This window comes from Antrostomus carolinensis, unplaced genomic scaffold (assembly GCF_000700745.2).
Source record: "Antrostomus carolinensis isolate BGI_N321 unplaced genomic scaffold, ASM70074v2 scaffold3590, whole genome shotgun sequence".
NCBI classification, from domain to species: domain Eukaryota; kingdom Metazoa; phylum Chordata; class Aves; order Caprimulgiformes; family Caprimulgidae; genus Antrostomus; species Antrostomus carolinensis.
This window is the reverse complement of record NW_010288971.1, coordinates 248,202-256,063: the sequence shown is the minus strand read 5'-3', so window position 1 is coordinate 256,063 and position 7,862 is coordinate 248,202. Positions and strand designations below refer to the sequence as shown.

At 38.3% G+C, this 7,862-nt stretch overlaps 1 protein-coding gene across 1 annotated transcript in view; it reads left to right on the top strand.

Annotated features, from left to right (window-relative positions):
* Positions 1–7,862, top strand: part of GFRA1 (GDNF family receptor alpha 1) — a gene marked incomplete at its 5' end in the record, with an annotated part of 53,504 nt that overhangs the window by 1,250 nt on the left and 44,392 nt on the right. The gene's annotated exons all lie outside the window — the stretch shown is intronic.

The window sequence follows — 7,862 nt, the reverse complement described above, 5'->3', positions numbered from 1 at the left end:
ACTCAGACTAGAGCAGATGTAAATCAGAGCAGGGTTCTCATTGCAGCCCAGTGAGTTACATTCAGCACCTTCACAGCTGATGCTGTAGCAGTTTATGAAAGCTGGATACATGTTGTCTCAGAACCACCTGTTTGCCATTTCCACATTGTGCCATTAGTCTTTCTGTTTATATATATATTGTCTTCCCTATACACAGACCCTGTTAATTAGTAGAGTTACAATATCTTTACTGTGTTTTCTGCTAAACTCCCAGTGTGTTACAGTGCCAGTGAAATGGGAGAGAGGTTTTTAATAGGGAGAGTTTTTCCTATTGTTCAGGCTGTAGTGTTCAGAAATTACTTAGTTAAATTAATACCATTACTTTTCTCGTGACTGTGTTTTCCTTTGGTCAGCTTTGATCTAATATTTTCTCAGCAGCTAAGTTTTTAATGGCATTTTGTTTAATTTGACTTCATGAGTCTAGCGTTGTGCTTTCTCCATTGCAATACTGCAGAGGAAAGCTCAGTAAAATCACTGCTCCTGTTGCTGCCAGCACTGAGGTGAAAATGGATTTATTTACAGGTTCTTCCTGTGGCTTCTTTACTTTAAAATACCAAAATTTAAAAGTTTAGACTCTTCCAAACTCAGTAAGACCTGGCTGTGAGGGAGAGGGGCCGCACTGGTAAAAGGGTGGGCAAATGCCTATGGAGTCTGGGGGCAGAGTTAGTGAGTGCAGCACTTAGGTCCTACACCTGGAGGTAAAGCAAGCATGATGTGTTGCTGAGAGTCATCATACATAGGTGTTGATACCTTCTGGGCTGTCTGAACTTCTAGTGTATTTAGTACCTTCCCTCTCTACTGTCATGGAGAGGAGGAAACAGCAGCAGAGCTATTCCAGCCTATCCATAATACAGTGAAAGACATTTTGTCTCTGTGACTTGTTGTGCACTTAGGGGGAGTTGATATGATTTGTTCCCCTTTTCCTGCAGGAAAACAGGGACTTGAGCAGGAGAGGAAAGAAAGGGGAGAAGCTCTCCTCCCTGCTATTGCAAGTATTGGCACTGATAAATATCAGTCTACGTAGTAATTCCAGATATGTTTAGAATAATTAAAAGCAGTAGTCAGTAGGCATATAATTATAGATCTGATAACTTTTATTTCATTTTGAAATCAGATAGAGTATCTAAATGGGAGAATAATTTGAGAATATGTTCTGCCTACTGGGGAACAGCATCATTTAGAAACTTTTATTTGTATGCCTATTAAAGCTTCTTCATAATGCTAGTTAAGACAAGAGGACAAGTTCTAAAGGGTTTCTGAAAGTACCTTGGTTTATGAATGCTGCTTACTCAGAAATGGCAGATTTTGAATCTACTCATAGTCTGAATAAAATATCAGCTGGGCCTGTGCAAATAAGTATTTAAACATGCAGTTTTGGATGCTCTTAAAAAGCTTTGTCTTGGATGCATATATCATTGAATCTGTTTTTGAAACAGAATTAAGAGCAGTGAAATGATTGGGCCAAACTGCAGGTACCACTAACTGTGAGGTGGCAGGATGCTTTGCTGATTTTTTTTCTTTTTTATTAATTAATCTATCTGTTATATAACATAAACTCTCAGTCGAGAGAAAAGAGACAGGAAATGTCAGGAAATGCAAATAAATTCTTATGTAAATGGTCCTAATTTTTCAACTTAATCAGAATATTGAATGGCTAATTTTTTTTATCATTTTTCTGCTGCCTCTACTTGTATCCCAGTCCATATCCAGCTTTGAAACCGACTGGATTCTGTCAGGCATGCCTGTCAATTCTCACTGAAAAGAAAAATAAAAAAACTAAAGAACAAAAAGAAGCCATTAGAGTTCCTTTTTGTTATGAACATAAACAGAACTTCTAAGGAAAGTCAATATAGTGTCAAAAACTTTCACCAGTGATGTTGTCATGGAATAGCTCAAACGTCTGAGGAACCTCCTGTTCTGATCACTTCAGCCATCAATTAAACTTCAGAAAGGTGATGGGCATGTTTTAAAAATATCATTTGCTGTAAATGCAGGGTAGTGTGCTTCATTTTCCCACACTTGACAATATTTAAAATATTATTTACTTTGAAAGTGATAGTCATTAGTTTGGTCTTTTCAATAATCTGTGTTTTGAATTTGCATACTTCTGCTGTCTCCTGGATGTGTTCAGAAGGCACTGACCAGCATGATGATGATAAAGACACATTATTTATTAAAATAACAGTATCAATCCAATCACGTGCTATGCATAAAATGAGGCATTTTTTGTTAAAAAGAGAATCTAGTAACAGCCTGTTTCTTGTTCTCCACAATAACTGTGTTCAGAATGGTTGTTCAAATCATTGAGGCTCATTTTTAAGGTGAAATAGCCAGAAAGTAGTTCTTGATTAATTTCAGAAGACAGTTGTTTGGACTTTTTTTTTTTTTTTACTAAAATAAATACTATTCTTAATGTTTTGCCTTTAGTTCTGTAAAAAGCACATGTTGCTGGCTACAGCTATTTGATACTGAAAACTAAAGATAAAATGGCTGCATCATATATCTGTGATATTTAAATAACTTTTCCTCATGGAATGTGTGAAGGATAATGATGAAATGTCCTGTTAGGTTTCAGTAGATGGGTCATCTCCCTGAAAATACAATAAAGGTATTTTCAGCACTGTGTCTTCAGAGAGATAAATCTTCATAATATGTGCTTTCATTGCTGTGTTCTTACCTCTTGACCAGTTTCTTGTCACCTGTCCTATACAGTCTTAATTCTGTATGAACCAGACATTTAATTCTGTATGACAGATATCTGCATCTACAGGTATAAGAATGTTGTGTGAAAATATGCGAACTTTTTCATCAGTGCTAAAGGGATCCATCCAGAGTAAAAGCGAGAACAAAAGTTCATCTGATTGCTAGGTTTCTTGAAAACATAAGAAACTTGCCAAGGAATTTATTTTCCTTCTTTATATTCTGTTGAACATTTTTAGTGATAATTTATCACGGAAAGGGAGGCATTGTATCCGTGCTCCTTTTCCATAAGGCATATGCAAATGTGCAAGTGCCTTACACTGGTACCTGTTTGTAAAAGTGGCTTCTCTGCGTAAGACTTCTTGGCTGTTCCTACAACACGTACCATTACGACTGCAAACTGTACACCCTCAGGGATAAGATTTGACAGAGGAAGGAGTGGCTCAACACTGTAGGCAAGTCTGTGATGAGGCATTATAAATGTGCAGTCAGCCTTTTTTTTTGTCGTGCTAGAGCAGAGGGCGAGCCCAGCACCTTGTATTAGGAGAAGCCTTCTTCAGTTATAGCATTAACAAGTGGCAGGGAGGAGTGCACTGAAGGGATGTGTGGAGGAAGAGGGAAGAGGGGAAGAAATATGCCCTTTTCCTCAAATTTTATGTTCTTTAGACTTACCTTTCATTTTTCGCACTTTCTCTCTTGCTCTTTTCTCATGCCTCTTCCCCTTGCTTAATCTCCTTTCATCTCCTCTTTCCAGATCTCCTAGTTATTATCTGACTTTCACTGCCTCTCTGCTGTATTTGAATTCCCTTTATTACAGCCACTTACAGTTTCTCCTCACCTGCTCCTCTACGTGTTGTTCTTTTCCTCCCTCAATATCCTACCACAGTCCAGTGATCATCTGTAATTCAGCAAATGAGAGGGAAAACATAGGTGCTACCTTCCTTTCTGAGCCTTGTAGCTTATATTGGTTGCAGTTCCATTGGCCAGCTACTAAGCCTGACTGTACAGCTTCAGACTGACTCTAGCTTTGTGTATTAAAAGGACACTTAGTGGATATTTTCATGAAGGACACAGTAGCATTATAGAGTTCTGTATAACAGAGCTGGATTTGTGTCCCTCTGGGGAGTTTATATCAGTTTGGCACTCAAAGCTGTCTGGCAGCTCCTTGAGATGATTGTTTTGCTGTGGGTATGCAAAACCAGGACAACAACATAGTTTTTGTAATGCTGTTAAGGACATTAAAACAGGGACACTTGATTTCGAGAGACATTCAGGCTATGCCTAATATTGTATGTTTGGAGACTGAGTCAAGGAGTGGGCGAAAAAACTCATGTACAGCCTGACTCACCCTGCACTAGATGTAGGGTGTCTGCAGTGTAATAGGGTTATCCTGAGCTCAGGCTGCCTGCAAATCCTTCCTGCTCTCTCTACATGTGACATCAGGGCTTTGCTAGGAAAGGCCCTGTGTTTGCACAGTACCAAGTGGGATAGGAAAAAATGTCATGCTACCTTTTGGCCCATATACTGCAGCATGCCCACAAGCTCAACTCACCTCTATAAGCATAGGTTGAACTTGAAGAAGAATGTTTTTTATATGTATATACACCTGTGTGTGTATGTTTATATGTATATATATGTATGTAGGTATGTATGTATATATATATATATGCATATACTGCTAGAGGTACCATATTAATATTTAAGTGAAAAAACCCCAGGTATTAACTAATTTTAATTAATTAATATGAGGAATGAGCACAGTTCAGAAAATCTAAAAAATGAGATCTAGGGAGAGGTGGCACAGGAGATGGTGTGCTCTGCAGAGAAAATATAATGGTGTAGTAGAGTATGTGTGTAGGGAATTGCTAGCTTGGAAAAAATATTAATGCAGTCTCTGCAAAATAAGCAAAAACCCTTTCAAGTCAAGGCAAAGTAAAGATAGAAAATGCTGCAATGTTGTATTATTTTTTTCCCTTCTAGTCCCTTACATGATTCATTACATTGATGTCTTTCATTAGCAGAGTAAAATAGACACAGTATTACTCTCCTCTCCTGTCATAAACAAAGGTAATTTAAAATTTCTTCCCTCTGAATAAAATTCCAAATGAATCAAGCAGTTCCTCCTTAAAACATATCTATAAATCCCTTTGGAATCCAAAAATCAGAACACCCAACAAAACAAGACTGCTTTGTCCCTGTTAAAGTGTAGATGGATCTATTCTGTGGTGCCAGGATCTGCTTGGCCAGTCCTCATTTATACTCTCTCTGTTCTGCTTAAGAGGGTCTTGAAGATTAAAAAGCTTGCTGGGTGATTGACATTTCTCCGAATGAAGCAAAGACACAAGCAAGGATAGGATATAGCAATTAGAAAAATAGCTCAGCTTTATTCCTGCACCCAACTTCCACACCACTTTGTACTTTAACAACCAAGAGAGCCTGATGCACAAGGGGTTTATGCTCCAACAAGCAGTAACTAGGCAGTATCTTTACACTGAGGTCCCTTGTTAGGCAAGCTTGAAACTCTCCAAGTGGCATCCCTTCAGTCAGCTAGAACTTCTGCTGATTCCTGAAACCAGTCTCCACGAAAAGGGAGCGTAATTCCTTTGTGCTCATTATCTGTAAAACACAAGTTATGCCTCAACATTGTCAGAGCTGTTTGGTTCAGCTGAATTCTGTTTTGCAGGGTACAGCTTTGGCAGTATCCCTGACGTGGCTGAGGTCCTGCTAGTCCTTTCTGGTGACTTATAAGGATAAGAACAAACCATGGCACTGAATGTTCATTGTTACCTGTCTGCAGGGTTGAAAAAGTGAAAGAGGGAATCAAGTATGTGTGTTTGAACATACAGCAATCATAAAATAAACTTGGATACAAACGATTAGAGTTTTCTAGGCTGTATTTAGATACCCTGCCTTACGTGTCAGTCCCTTTTTAGGCAAAACTATTCAGTGGACTGAAGTACTCGCAGCCACCACTAAACTTTAGCTCTAAGAACTTGGGGACGTGTGTATCATCCAGGTGTGGTCCTTCAACTCTGTGTTTCATTTTGTCTGAAAAGGCTTGTTTTGTTATTCTAAGTGAGAAAGGAAGATTACCTGTATAATACAAGAAATAAGAAGACTACAGGTTAGAAAGACAAGCCAGGAAGGGGGTTACGGCAGGGCAAATGTGACCCATTTTGTTTTGTTTATCAGGAGGGGAAAGATTAAACTACATATATTAATGAAGCTGGTTCACCCATGTTTAGTCAAAAATATTGAAATCCAGAAAAGTTAAATTTGGCATTAAACTTTAATAGAGATCTAAATTTGGAGCTACTCATGTTCTTATGGTTAAGCAAGCACTTAATTGCCTTGCTGGATGGGGTTCCAGTAAGAGTACTGCTGCCGCTGATTTGTTGAATGATTAGTTGATTTTTTTTGTAGAGAGCAGGAGTTTAGCATCCACCACTTTGCATGCGTAGTTTCCACCCACTAATCTGCTAAGTCTGGTGAAGAGGAGATTTTTGACTCCTTTTAATGTACACCCAGTCACATTTGGCTAGCTTGCTGATTCTGAGGTAAAGAAAGGGTATACATATCACACAATAGCAGTTTCTTTAATAAATCAAAATGTTTTCTCATTTACCTCAAACCATGTATATGCTACAGGCAAGAAGCTGCTCTATGTTTAATGTGAATAACAGAGCTATTATATTGAGTCCATTCCCAGTGTACTTCCTCTGACATCAGTGACTTCAGCAGATTTATTCCAGGGATGAATTTTGCTATTCCTGTTCTGTGTAGGTAAATCTTCAGGCAGTGCTAATTAAAAGAATGTCAACTGATTTTACCATTCCATTATGCTGGACTTTGTAAAGGTTATTTATATCATTCTACATCAGGCCCCAGTGAGGGAATATTTCTGGTGGCAGTTCATCTATTAAAATAGCTGCAAGAAAATGTAAGCACTGGAACTAAAAATAAAACTTTGTTTCTCAACAGAGCAAGTGACAGCCACATGCATATTTTCAAATTTTAGCATTTTAATGTTTACTGAATAGAAATTGCCTTGCTTTCATTATGTTTTAAGCTCTGCCATGTTACTGAAGGAGTAACTACTGTTAAGTGGAAGCCAGGTGTAAATGTTCCAGTATCTGCAAAGACTTCTTTGCAGAGGTGGTGATTGTTTCCTATGCTTTGATTAGCTGCTGGATTTAAAACAAGTGACACAGAAAGTTTTCTGGTGTGTGTTTACTTTGGAATATAGATATCCTATGTGAGCTGACTGTGACCCTTGCCTAAGATTGTTAACAGATGACCTTACATTCATGTTTGTGCTTACACTATATTTATTCAGGCACAATAAATGATTAAAGCAAGCTTTTCTATTATAAAGCACATACAACTTAGAGCTCTGTTAAATTGAAACTTGGCCATATTGTTAAATGTTCAGTTCACTTTCTTTTGTTCCAGTTCAGGCATAAATTATTGTGGTTGTCCTCTCAGTTATGATGCTCCCTTTTCTAATTAGGTATTGTGAAATGCTGGAGATACATCTCAGTAACTGGCCGTCAGGCAGCATTGCAAAATATTCTTCAGAATGGACAGTGTCTTTCAGAGCAACTTCTCTGAACATCTGGATATACCACAGGCTGTCAGCGCTCAGCCTCAGTGGCTGTTTTCAGGTTTCTTTAACAGTGGAGACAGAAACACCCTCTTAAGACAGTCACGTTATCCTTAACTGGTAAAAATGGTTTATTTTCCAATCTTATACTACAGATCAGTGCTTTTTGTACTAGCATTATATATCCATAGAGCTTCTAAAAGCAAGTAAAATATGTTGAATAAGATCAGTGCTATATTGGTTTGCTAGTGCCAGAACTTTTCAACTTGCTGTTTGATGGGGCTGTTTTGTGCATGGGAAAAAAAAAAGTTTTGCATAAAAGAGACTCTAATCTGCTTTTATCTGCTCTAGTTCTGATTTTATATTTGTTGTCTTACCCCTGGAGTCAGAACAGTTTTTAGAGTAGCTTCAGGATGAGTTTCAGCTATGCTGGCTGCCTACAGACCCTGCACAATTCAGGAACACACTGGGCACCCTTTCTTTCCTTCAGCCAGGCCTCTGACAAGGGGACATGGAGCTG